General features: G+C 37.6%; 1 pseudogene; it reads right to left on the minus strand.

Moving 5' to 3' along the window:
- Nucleotides 1-1,429: 1,429 nt before the first annotated feature.
- LOC149213262 (polygalacturonate 4-alpha-galacturonosyltransferase-like) lies at nt 1,430-13,285 on the minus strand (annotated as a pseudogene).
- Nucleotides 13,286-14,162: the final 877 nt, after the last annotated feature.

Here is a 14,162-nt window from a genome sequence, read left to right on the forward strand (position 1 = left end):
AGCAAATGAAAATAATGCTTAGGGGAGAGGGAAACGACTCTTCTAAGTAGAAATCCACCCTTAAGAACACTCCAGGTAAGGAGAGAGAAATTATTAACAGTCGTAGATAAACCAAATTAGCAACTCCTTGAGGAAATGCAACAGTTCTAGAACTGTGGCAGTTGATATTTAACTCAAAAAGAAAGTGGATTATGAGTAACTCAGAGCTAATGCTTTTCATAGAGCATCAATCAAGAGTTTCTGAATGATGCTAATAGAAATTCAATGGGGAGTTATTTATTTCAGCCATGAGCACAAAGCGAGGGAGCACATATAATATAACTAAGGAGTAAGAATGATGATAACTCATACACCATAAGTTTATTATATCTTAGGAACATATATTAGATGAGGGCCTAACACATTGCCTTCATTGTCAAAAGAGAGATGTCCATGTGTAAATTAACCCTTGCTCCATGTGAGACTATTGCAGCATAGCTGCTATGGGAAAATGAAGGAATTGGTCATGGCAGTTAAACACTGAATTGAGCTAGTTTCAGTGTTGTCCAATTAGGGCTATTGCATCTTGTCACAGGCAAAGATTATAGGACATTTCAACATAACAAAGGCAACCATCGAAGCATCGCCACTCTTTGTTTAGTTAAGTCAAAGCTCATGGAGAATGATATCCAGGCATAATCCAACGGGAGAAGAAAAACTAACGATAAAAAGAAGTCTACAAAACTTGAAGAAACCGAAGTCTGTGACTAAGACGAATCTCAATCTAAAGCTATCTATTTGCAGCAGCATCTGAATATCTATGGTAAAGAGTCAAGGGTTTGCTATAGTAGCCAAAGATCAGTAATAGAAGGCAAAGAGTCTGTAATTGGAAGTCAACATATTATAATAAGAGACTAAACTTGCAACAAGGACAGAAATTCAGAAGCTGCTTCTAACTTTGACTATGCAGAGACTCAACTATTGACCTTGACTTAAAGAGGAGGGCTGACTTGGAGGGACTCTTTGGTTTTATGTTGGATATCTCATTTTGAATAAATTCAATAAGAGGATGATTGTTCGGTTTTCCCCTATTGAGAGGTTTTGCCCTATATTGAAAGCCTAAATCTCTGTGTCTCGTACTTCTTTGTGTTCTTGGAAGAACAATTTGTGTAATTACTTGATGAAAGAGAAATATTAACTAACAAAGAAAATAATACTTATATAGGATTTTACTTCCAACTATTAAGGAATACAATCAGGACATAAGATTTGCAAATCTTAAACATGGCTAGGCCACTGCACCTCCAAAAACCTGACTCATTAAGCCATAAACTAGAAAATTTCTGTGGAACTCCGAAACAAATGAATTAGAATGAATTAGCAACCAAAATCAAGTGCCTTTACACCTTACATTTGACAATCTATTGCAGTATGAATATTGAGGTCACAACTATTCAATTATATTACACTGTTGTAAGAAAGGATGATCATATTTTATATATTTTGTCTATTAAGGCATGCACTTCATCATTGCCAGCTCTAACCAAGGTTTCATGTTCCCATTGTAATGAACAACAACTGCATTTTCAATCTCTGAACAGTCCAAGCTAGGATTATATCCTAAACCCAGCACATGCCAAGACTTGTCCAAAGGATGGGTCAAGCCATAAAATGTTCAATCCAGGGGGCAGTGTTCCAAGCTTCCACAACACTCTATCCTCATTCTGACATACAATAAAAGAAAAACTTAGAAATCGAACAAAGAAAAACCCATTTAGTTTTCTAGCTATTTACTTAAGATTTACTTCAAATACTTTAAAGTAAGCATCACACGAATTAACATAAATAAACCACACTACACACTTACCGTGTTCTGCCACTTGTGATATATTTAGTTATATCTTGTTTCTCCCATTCTTGGAGATCAAATACATTCATCCTATATGCCCAACCACAAGCATGAGGATCAAAGTGCCTGGCTATGTGCGGATTGGAAAAATTAAGGTATTTGTCAAACCGGCGAAAAATTTCTCCACAAGTTTCCACTGAACCATTAACCTTTCCATGAAGATCTACTGACCAAAAGGGCATCAATTCTTTCTGCACCACAATATCATCATCCAGGAAAAGGATCTTGTCCATTTTTGGATAAACTTGTGGAAGATAAATGAAGATGATTTAGCATAGATAAATATTTTGGATTTATATATTTCAAATTGGGGGAACGTACTGAGAGTGTAGTCGAGTGATCTTCCTTGAAATAATACTCTTTCATAGCTGCGGATTCAAGTTGGTGAAGCACAGGGCAATAGGAGGAATCGAGCCATTTAAAATCATCAACATTTTCTACATGTATAGCAACTTTCCCTGGGGGATTAAGTAAAAACCACATTTTCATGTCCCCAAATCTAACTTGTCTATGATGAAATGAAATACATGTTTCTCAGATTCCTGCAAACACATGTAAATCACCTACAATGAGATCCAAATATTAAATGTAAAATGTAGCAAAACTGTTGGACTTCCAAAATTTAGAGTAATTTAAATTAATAACACTTCACCTTAGCATTCATGACAATTGAATTCACAACCACAGATGCAGCCAATAGATTGTCAGAAAATAATGCATAGTGATAAAGAGTTGGATCCTCCAACTTGTCCTTTTTAGGAAATTATCGCTTTTCAAGAGGAAGAAAGTAATAATCTATGGTCAATTGCATGGAAAGACAGTGCAGGCCCTTGGGAACAAACTTTTTTGCCACCTGACTTTAAAATTTACTTTGCTTTTCCAAGGTCCTTACTTGCTCGTCTGCAGACCAAAACATGGCTTGCTGTTGAGATTTTCTATTTGTAACGAAATAGGAAAAATCTCAGCTGATGACAACAATAGGAATTCAGGTCCTAGATTAACTCCAGGTTGTTGGGAGGGAGTTAATGCCACCTATATTTGATGTGAGGGAATTAATGAGGTTGTTAGATTCTCTAGGCTATATAACAGGCAACCATTCGGATGTTTGCTAAGAGAGTGAGGATTTCATGATGTAATCTCCTAATTTGATTAATAAATTCCTGATGCCTATGTTTGGTGGACGTAGCCCAGATTGGTTGGGTGAACCACGTTAAAAATTGTCTTCTATGTGCTTGATTGTTCTGATGTGTTAATTCTGTGTTTATTTAATTTTGCTGTGCACCTGATCCAACAATTGGTATCAGAGCATGTTGGAGGTGCTGGTGCAGAGAGGATAGCCTGGATCGTTTGCTGGATCGTTTGCTGGCCGCGCGCGTGGAGCTGTATATTGCTGGAGCGCGGAGAGCTGATACCTGGTATTTAAGTTTCTGGTATTTAAATGTTTCACATGATAATGCAACCAGATTTTAGATACGGTGGCCCACGAATCCACACAGAAGGTTTTAGATAATCCAACCAGATTTTAGATAATGCAACCAGATTTTAGATACGGTGGCCCACGAATAATGCAACCAGATTTTAGATTATGAAGGTCCTTAAACAGGTAATATATTAACCAACAGCGTGCATATGGTTTTTTCTGTGCGTGGATACGGGTTTTTTACAAAAAAAAAAAATAGCGTGCATATGTTTTTTTTTTCAAACCGGCGTGGATCTATGACCAACAGCGTAGCGATATATATATATTTTTTAAAAACTCACGGCGTAGTTATATGTTTTAAACACTGCGGATAGATGCGCTGTGTTCCGTATGTATATGGTGGAGTTCATAGGCAGCGTAAAACAAGTTGAGTCGGTTTTTGTTAAAAACGCAGTGCCAACATTCACTTCTTTAAAAACGCAGTGACCGCATTCATAAATTCGAACTCTGAGTACTTTAGTGGGCGGCCCTTGCAATTCTCTGCAAAACAGTAAATAACAAAACCGTAAATAAAAGATTGGTTTATTGGTGCAAATAAAAAACAAGAAGTGTATGTATTTTGTTTTTTATAGGGTGGAATTTGCACAAGAACAAGGAAAGTTTTTTTTTTTTAAGAGCAGTTTTGTTTTGTAAAGGCATAGGCAATTTTTTTTTTTTAAATTGCTGGTTGGATATTTGGAGATTACTGTGTTTTTTGCTGATATCAAATGGCGAAAACTCAAAGTGCCCGTTTTGAAATTGAGAAATTTAATGGCAAGAATAATTTTGAGATCTGGAAGGTGAAGATGCACGATCTGCTGGTTCAACAAGGTGTGGCGAAAGCACTGTTGGGGAAAAACAAAAGACCTCCTTCCATGACGGAGGATGAATGGGATGAGATGGACGATAGAGCTCTAAGCACAATTTTAGTTATGTCTGGTGGACGATGTTCTGTTCAACATTGTGTCAGAGAAAACCGCCGCAGGCTTGTGGTCGAAGCTTGAGAAGCTCTATATGACGAAATCTTTGACAAATCGGATTCTCCTAAAACGGCAGCTTTACAGTTTGCGGATGAAAGAAGGTACCTCAATTTCTGATCACCTGAATGTTTTTAATACCTTGTTGGTGCAATTAGACAGTCTCGATGTGAAATTTGATTCAGAGGATAAGGCAATAACTCTATTGTGTTCATTGCCTGAATCCTGGGATCACTTTGTTACTTCCATAAGCTTTAGTACATCAGATATCCTTGAGTTTGACGATGTTGTTGGAGCCTTGTTGGCTGAGGAGACGAGGAAGAGGTCGAATGCAGATACCTCTACATCAGAGGTAATGATGGCCATAGGTCGCTCAAGAGAGAGACACTCCGGGGGAAAGCATAGCGACTGTCGCTCAAAGTCAAAAGGAAAGAAGCCAAAGATGAAGTGCTGGCATTGTGGCAAGGCTGGACATTTGAAAAAGGATTGCTAGAAGCGGAAGCAGGCTGCTAAAGAAGGCTCTTCGACAGAAAAGAAGGAAGCCAACACCACAGATACAGGTTCAGTATCAGGTTCAGGTATGAGTGATGAGGTATTGTCAGTTAATATGTCAAAACATGATCAACATTGGTTGTTAGATTCCGGGGCATCTAACCACATGTGTATTCATAAAGATTGGTTTAAAACATATAAATCAATTGATGATGGTGTTGTGTACATGGGTAATGATGTAACATGTAATATTGTGGGAATTGGGAGCATACAACTGCAAATGTTCGATGGGACAACAAAAATATTAACTGATGTGAGACATGTACCAGATTTAAGAAAAAATTTGATTTCATTAGGAGCACTTGATTCAAATGGATATAAAACTGTAATTCAAGGTGGAGTAATGAAAATTTACAAAGGCATCTTACTAGTTATGAAAGCTAAGAAAGTAGGAAATCTATTTCAGTTAGAAGGTAGAACTGGGTCAGATCATGTGTCTGTGTCTGAACATGACAGTAGTTCCATTCACTTATGGCATCAAAGATTGGGGCATATGAGTGAAAGAGGATTGAAAATTTTGGCTGACCGAAAGTTACTTCCTAATCTAAGATCTGGAAAATTGGATTTCTGTAAACATTGTCTGTTTGGTAAACAAAGTAAACAAAAGTTTAAAACAAGCAAACATACTAGTAAAGGCATACTTGATTATATCCATTCAGATGTGTGGGGTCCAGCTCCTACAACTTCATATGGTGGTTCGTCTTATTTTGTATCATTCATTGATGACTTTTCTCGGAAAGTTTGGGTCTACATGTTGAAGAGAAAGTCTGATGTTTTTACAGTTTTCAAGCAAATTAGAGCATTGGTAGAAAACAACACTAGTAGAACTATAAAATGTTTAAGAACTGACAATGGTGGTGAGTTTTCCTCCAAGGAGTTTGACAGCTATTGCAAGGATGCAGGGATCGAGAGACATAAGACCACGGTTTATACTCCTCAACAGAATGGAGTTGCTGAACGCATGAACAAGACTCTTCTAGAGAGAGCAAGGTGTATGCTGAGTAACGCCGGGTTGCCAAAGGAGTTGTGGACGGAAGCAGTGGCAACTGCTTATTATGTGATAAACCGATCTCCATCAACGGCAATAGACTGCAAGGTTCCGCAAGAGGTATGGACAGGACACCCTTGTGACTATTCTAAACTCAGAGTGTTTGGTTGTGATGCATATGCTCTAGTGCCTAAACATCAGCGAACTAAATTAGATCCGAAATCGAAAAGGTATGTCTTTGTTGGGTATGGTGATGGAACAAAGGGATTTAGATTGTGGGATCCTACTACCCACAAAATCATCATCAACAGAGATGTAAAGTTTAATGAATCCTCTCTTGTACAGTTAGATGTAGATAGAAGATTGAAACAGGATGATGTATCTGATTTCCAGCATATTCAGTTTGACAGCATTTCTAATGATAGTCATAACGACCATAGTTCAGATTCTAGTCATGAACAGGTTTCAGAATCAGATTATGAACAGGGTTCAGATGGAGGACATGAACAGGTCTCAGATGGCGATCATGAAGAAATTCCTACAGATGATAGACAACCAATTGTGGAAGCACCAAAAACATTCTTAAGGAGATCTACAAGAATCAAACGTCGTCCGAGAAGGTATGATGATCATGTTACTTCAGTTGCTTTGATCGCTAATGATGATGAACCTTTGTGTTATCAAGAAGCTGTAGAAGGTTCAAATAGTGACAAGTGGAAAGCAGCCATGAAGGAAGAAATGATGGCCTTAGGTAAGAATGGCACGTGGGATCTGGTTGAACTTCCGAAAGGCAAGAAAATTGTGGGGTGTAAATAGGTTTTCAAGCTGAAACGGGGTGTGAATGATACGGAAGACAGGTACAAAGCGAGACTGGTTGCAAAAGGGTTTTCTCATAAAGCTGGCATAGACTTTCATGAGATATTTTCACCAGTGGTTAAAATTGTTTCAATTAGAATTGTGTTAGCATTAGTGGCTTTGTTTGATTTGGAATTGCAGCAGTTAGATGTTAAGACTGTGTTTCTACATGGTGATTTAGATGAGGAAATATATATGGAACAACCGGAAGGGTTTGTTTAGCATCGCAATGAGAAATTTGTCTACAGGCTCAAGAAGTCATTATATGGCCTGAAGCAGTCGCCTCGACAGTGCTATAAGAAGTTTGATTCTTTCATGTTGAGTCAGAAATATGTAAGAAGTGAATATGATCATTGTGTTTATTTTAAGCAGTTAAATAATGGCATGTTCATTATCTTAGTTTTGTATGTTGATGATATGCTTTTAGCAAGCAAAAGCATTGAAGAAATCAACAGGTTGAAGACTCAGATGGCAAGGACGTTTGATATGAAAGATCTAGGAGCCGCAAGACAGATTTTGGGCATGGATATTTTCAGAGACAAGAGTAATGGTAAGCTATGGCTATCACAACAGAAGTATGTTGAGAAAATACTTTTGAGGTTTGGTATGAATCATGTGAAGCCTGTGTTAGTCCCTTTAGCTTCCCATTTTAAGCTTTCTTCAAGTTTATGTCCTAATACAGATGAAGAAAATGATTATATGTCTCGAATTCCTTATGCCAATGTAGTAGGATGTTTGATGTATGCGATGGTGTGTACACGACCAGATATTTATCATGCAGTTGGGGTTGTCAGCAGGTACATGGAAAATCCGGGTAAAGAACACTGGTCAACAGTGAAATGGGTGCTTCGGTACTTGAGAGGCACAAGTAGTTATTGTATTTCTTACAATAAGAGTAGTGAATTTGTTTGCGGATATGTTGATTCCGATTTTGCAGGTGATTTGGATAAGAGAAGATCAACTTCAGGGTACGTCTTTGCTCTTGCAGGTGGAGCTATAAGCTGGATGTCAAAGCTACAGAACATTGTTGCTTTATCCACTACTGAAGAAGAATACATTGCTGCTTTGCATGCTTGCAAAGAGGCGGTTTGGTTGAAAGGTTTGCTTGGTGAGTTTGGTAGGTTACAGGATAACATCAGGTTACTTTGTGACAGTCAAAGTGCAATACATTTGGCTAAGAATCCGGCCTATCATAGTAAGTCAAAGCATATTCCAATCAAATATCATTTTGTAAGACAGGTTATCACTGAAAGGGGAGTTTCTCTTGAAAAGGTGCATACAAAGGAGAACTGTGCAGACATGTTCATGAAACCAGTTTTGTTGGAGAAGCTATGCTGGTGTTTGGCTTCTCTTGGCTTGCAGAAAAGATAAAATAATAATAGCAGGGCATCAGGCGAATTGTTGTCAAGGTGGAGATTGTTGAGATTTTCTGTTTGTAATGAAATAGGAAAAATCTCAGCTGATGACAACAATAGGAATTCAGGTCCTAGATTAACTCCAGGTTGTTGGGAGGGAGTTAATGCCTCCTATATTTGATGTGAGGGAATTAATGAGGCTGTTAGATTCTCTAGGCTATATAACAGGCAACCATTCAGATGTTTGCTAAGAGAGTGTGAGGATTTCATGATGTAATCTCCTAATTTGATTAATAAATTCCTGATGCCTATGTTTGGTGGACGTAGCCCAGATTGGTTGGGTGAACCACGCTAAAAATTGTCTTCTATGTGCTTGATTATTCTACTGTGTTAATTCTGTGTTTATTTAATTTTGCTGTGCATCTGATCCAACACTTGCAACTTCTTTGTTACTATCGCACAGCCATAAAATTTCTCTCTAGCCTTGGATGGGACATGACCCATAGCCCTGATCTTCTCAGGTGCACTGAAACATTCATATCAATTATCGATCATGAAAAAGAGAATGAAAAGTAGAAAGATTGACACAGAGACTGCAACTTTAAAAGAAACAAAGGATATGAACACCAAATGCAAATGGAAGCACTTACTACTCTTGATTTAGAAGCATCCAATGTGAAAATATAGGGGGAAGTGTTCCAAGCTTCCACAACACTCTATCCTCATTCTGACATATAATAAAAAAAGAAAAACTTAGAAATTGAACAAAGAAAAACCCGTTAAGTTTTCTAGCTAATTACTTCAGATTTACTTCAAATACTTTAAAGTAAGCATCACATAAATTAACATAAATAAGCCACACTACACACTTACCATGTTTTGCCACTTGTGATATATTCCAGTTATATCTTGTTTCTTCCATTCTTTGAGATCAAATACATTCATCCCATATGCCCAAACACAAGCATTATGATCAAAGTGCCTGGCTATGTGAGGATTGGAAAAATTAAGGTATTTTTCAAACCGGCGAAAACCTTCTCCACAAGTTTCCACTGAACCGTTAACCTTTCCATGAATATCTACTGACCACAAGGGCATCAAATCTTTCTGCACCACAATATCATCATCCCAGAAAAGGATCTTGTCAAGTTTGGGATAAACTTCTGGAAGATAGAAACGAAGATGATTTAGCATGGATAAATATTTTTGATTTATATATTTCAAATTGGAGGAACGTGCTGAGAGTGTAGTCAAGTGATCTGCCTTGAAATAATACTCTTTCATAGCTGCAAATTCAAGTTGGCGAAGCACAGGGCAATAGGAGGAATTGAGCCATTTAAAATCATCAAAATTTTCTACATGTATCGCAACTTTCCCTGGGGGATTAAGTAAAAATCACATTTTTGTGGCCCCAAAATTTAACTTGTCTATGATGAGATGAAATACATGTTTATGAGATTCCTGCAAACACAAGTAAATCACCTACAATGGGATCCAAATATTAAATGTAAAATGTGGCAAAACTGATGGACTTCCAAACTTTAGAGTATTTTAAATTAATAACACTTCACCTTAGCATTCATGACAGTTGAATTCACAACCACAGATGCAGCCAATACATTGTCAGAAAATAATGCATAGTGATAAAGAGTTGGATCCTCCAACTTGTCCTTTTTAGGAAATTTCGCTTTTCAAGGGCAAGCAAGTAATAATCCATGGTCAATCGCATGGACAGACAGTGCAGGCCCTTGGGAATAGTCTTTGCTGCCAGCTGACTTAAAAATGTACTTTGCTTTTTCAAGGTCCTTACTTGCTCGTCTATAGACTGAAGCATGGCTCGCAACTTCTTTTTTATTATCGCACAGTCATGAAATTGTTCTTTAGCCTTGGATAGGACATGACCCATAGCCTTGATCTCTCAGGTGCACTGAAACATTCATATCAATTATTGGCCATGAAAAGCAGAAAGATTGACACACAAACTGCAACTTTAAAAGAAACAAAGGATATGAACACCAAATGCAAATAGAAGCACTTACTAATCTTGATTTAGAAGCAGCCAATGCGAAAACTATTACTTTTGAGGTAGATCAGAATCTGCATTAGCCTCACCTAATGTACGCTGACATTCTTTAATACGAAGCATCAATTCATGGTATAAATCAAGATTATTCCTAGCCTGGGAAATGCTTGAATACACCCTAGCCATGATCAGTTCGTCTCGCATCAATCTAACAGTGGAGTCAGAATTCTCATTCTCATTCTCCCGCCTCCAAATGTTGTATTTTCCTAGGACAGTAGAATCTACCTCCTTGGAACATTTAATTGTTGCGTTTTCAAGCTCAACTCATTTTTCTTCATCCTGTTGAATCAGCTCTATTGACCTTTTCTCTCTCCTCTTTTGTCTCAATTGCTGTAAGCATTAAACTACTATAAATTAAAGCATGCTATGCTAAAATCTAAGAAATATAACATTTTTCTATTGGAGAAGTAACATTCAAAAAGGATTTTGGAAAATAATATAACAATTCTGTTTTCCAAGAGAACAACAAGTAGTGATCTAGTGCAACAAAGAATTTTACCCTACGCAAAACTTTTGTTGGACTTTCTTCAAGCTGCAAATGGTCTGCATTACAACAACCATTGTTCTGAGAGTTTGAGTAGACATTACCTTATAGTAGGCTACCAACATCATAGATCAATTAACCAGGGAAAATCAAAACTTACCATCAAGAGCAATCTCTTTGACGTCTTGATGTTCACTTCTTGTGTCATCCTCTTGAAACCTCCTAAGAAGTTCTTCATCATTAGAAGTTTTTTTTTCTGCACCTCGTCATTCATTTTAACCCCCTCAGGATTTTCCTTGCCTTCTTCATTGAAGATCACACCATCTTGTTGTTAATGTAACTTTTCTGAGATGTCTCCAGAAGTCATTTGCCTCTGCTTGATGTACACCGTTAGAAATAGAGAAGCACCCCTGCCAATGTCAGTTTTCACTCCTGCTTAATACAACCCTACTCAACTACATATATCATCATCATACAGGTTTCCTTACATGTTCAATAGAGAAAATAACAAAAATCTTCACCAATTGTACCTCAGAGTTAGTAATATCCCTTTGGTTTACTTCAGAGGGGTTTTCTAATACCCATGAGGAAGATAAATCATTCCGTCCAAGAATATTTAAGTTTAGAGTTCTCGAGTCCTCTATGTTAGATGTTATGACATCAATCACCTACCCAGTAAATAAAATTTATTTTCAATTCTCTGCTCAATAGGGGAGAAATCAAATTTAATATATCCAAATGCAGCAGGTTTCTTATACTTGCCTCCTTTGGGAAGAGAGAGTCAATGCTCTCTGTTAAACTTTGCTTTCTCCAGTCATCTACCTATCCCTGTGAACCCCACATATAAATAGATAAGAGTGATTTTAAACATATGATAGAGCTCCAGTTTCCTCAATTATTCCTCTCTATTTCAATCCACTCAAGTCAATTAAATTTTATTTTAGGGACACTATTTATTTTCTGGGATTAGACTAACGTAAGTGCAAGTGCATTGCCCAGATCCTGAAAAAGAACAAAATGGACATAGAAAAATAGAATTGGTTTTGAAGATGTGGAAAGAGAATACCATTCTAACATATCCATCTCCTGAGAAGTTGTGCCCTACTTTTTTAAATGACAAAAAACGCATAAAATGTTAGGTAGAAAGGCTTGATGGAGAAGAATATCTATAAAAATACTGAAACACTAAAAAGGGGGTTGCTTTGCTATCATGCATATGCTAAGATCGAGATTTCATTACACATCAATAATAAAATGGTGTGTATAATATCTATCCTTTGTTTTGGCCAATGTGCTCTGAACACTGTGGGCGTGGTGTGAAAATGATATGTATAGCAAAAAGTAGCTGGTGAACATGATTGTCGTTGTGAATTGGGTCTAGGTTTGGTGGATCAGAACTGGTTTTAGCTTGACTGATGAGAAGTGGATTTAGCTTTATGGATGGAAAGTGGGTCTGGCTTGGATAATGAATGGACGAGAAGAATTATTGTTACCCTTCCCACCCAGATTCAATTTCCACAAGATTAAATTCCCATGAGTAAGCTGTTGAACTGAACTCTTAACAAATGTATTTTTATAATACCCACCCAGCTTATGCAGAATCTAGTGCACACTTAGTACCATCCTCCTCAGAATGAGGAGTGCCCAACAAATTCACGGAGCAGTTGCCCATCGAATTTACTAGTCATATTCATTTCTCTTTGTTAAATAATGGAAATAGAATTGTTATTTCTTGCTACCAGGATGCATGGTTTCATTATCTTTGGGAAGGGAAATTACCCTAGGGGCAGTTGGTAAAACCTTTGCTCTTGCATGAGAGAGGTACAAGCTTTCAATCTTTCTCCTGGTAGGTATTGTACCGTGTTAATGCAGAGATGGAGTTCACAACTTCACGCAGATAAAATGAAAGGAAACCTATAAAGAAAACTCACAAAATGTTTGGAAAAATGCTAGAGGTGCTAAACTTTTGACAATAAGCAAGGAAAGTAAGTTTGATAACATCTGTGCCTTCAGATCCTACGAAAAAGCTAAAAGGAAAATCAAATTCCAAAGACGGTCCATGGGGTTTTGGTTCAATGGTTAATCGGGGTGGTGAAGGCAAATCAAATTTTGAAGCAGGTCCATCGGGTCTTGGTTCAATGGTCAACCGGGGGTGATGATAATTCACCGTGAAGGCTCAAATGACATAAATAAATTGTTCAGTGGGTTCTCACTGAAAGGGATCTTTCTAAAATAGTATAAGACGACTACACTTCATTGTAATGGAGATCTTACTTGAATGTTGTAAGAAGTCTACACTTCATTGTAATACTACCAGATTAAGAAAGGGAATGCTTGCCAATAAAGATAAATTAAACATTGACCCACCCCAAAAAAAGAGACAGAAGCAACCTCATGAGGGAGGATGGCAGGAAGAAGCTTACCAGCAAGGGAGGAGGGGAGAAATAAGCTTACCAGTTGTAGATGTAGATGTGGAGTGACGAAACCTAGCTGCCAGAAAAACCAATGGCATGACCACAAAGATAACAAGGAAACCCACCACATCTATTCGATGATGAAAACCAAAACCTCCCCATCCTCCACTTCTACCACGCTGGTAGCCCTGCCACCCTCCATTCCACACACCTCCTCTTTTCACAGGCATCTTTAGCTCTCAACCCTAACACCACTTTTCTCCTTCTCCTCCTCCTAAATAGATATCGAGCAATGCAACCCTTACTCAATCATAATCCTCTACATCAAACCCATATCATGGTTAGCAGAAATATATGAAGTCAGCAACAACCAAAAAAACCCTTAGATCTCATATATACTTTAGATAATTTGATAGAAAAATTTACCAAAGGCATTACGAAATGGATAGATCAATTGATTTCATGCAATTTTGAGAAAGAAAGGGACATTGACATCGTAAAAAACTAGATGAAAATGGGCATAGGGGTCGAAAGTAGATAGATTTGAGGGTCTCTATTTCTGTTAGCCTTTTTTGTTAAAAGACAAAAACATATAATTAAAATAAACATGTCATTCGGATTCAGATGCCAACATAGATTTTATTATTTATGGGGATCCTCACTAGTCTCGCTGACTGTTCATACACTATGACATAGGAAGAGGAAGAACAGGCAGGTAGTGTCGGGTATATATCATGCCCCTCAACTTACTAATTTAATTGAGCAGGTACCGACTTGGCATGCCTTGCATTGAGGCATGTAAAGGTAAATGGAATGCTAGGGGGGTTATTTGATGCAAAGCAATGGTGAATTATGCCTCCCTGAATGCACATCATGAGACTGTGTTTAAGATTCACGATTCTGAAGCTGTGAGAATACTAGAGTGTAAGCACAAGAGAGTAGCTAAACATATTGTGATCTAACATTTAAAATGGTGACTTGTTGATTGATTTCTCATTCAAAATGAAGAGAAAAAATTTGATGATTGGGGGAGAGAAATGATGAGTGTTCTATTGAGTACAAGAAATACATCATTTTGAGGCCATGGATAGATCTTAATGGTCTGGG

This window comes from Pinus tabuliformis, chromosome 1_1 (genome assembly GCF_031772625.1).
Source record: "Pinus tabuliformis cultivar Carrire ecotype Pingquan chromosome 1_1, CPIR1, whole genome shotgun sequence".
NCBI lineage: Eukaryota > Viridiplantae > Streptophyta > Pinopsida > Pinales > Pinaceae > Pinus > Pinus tabuliformis.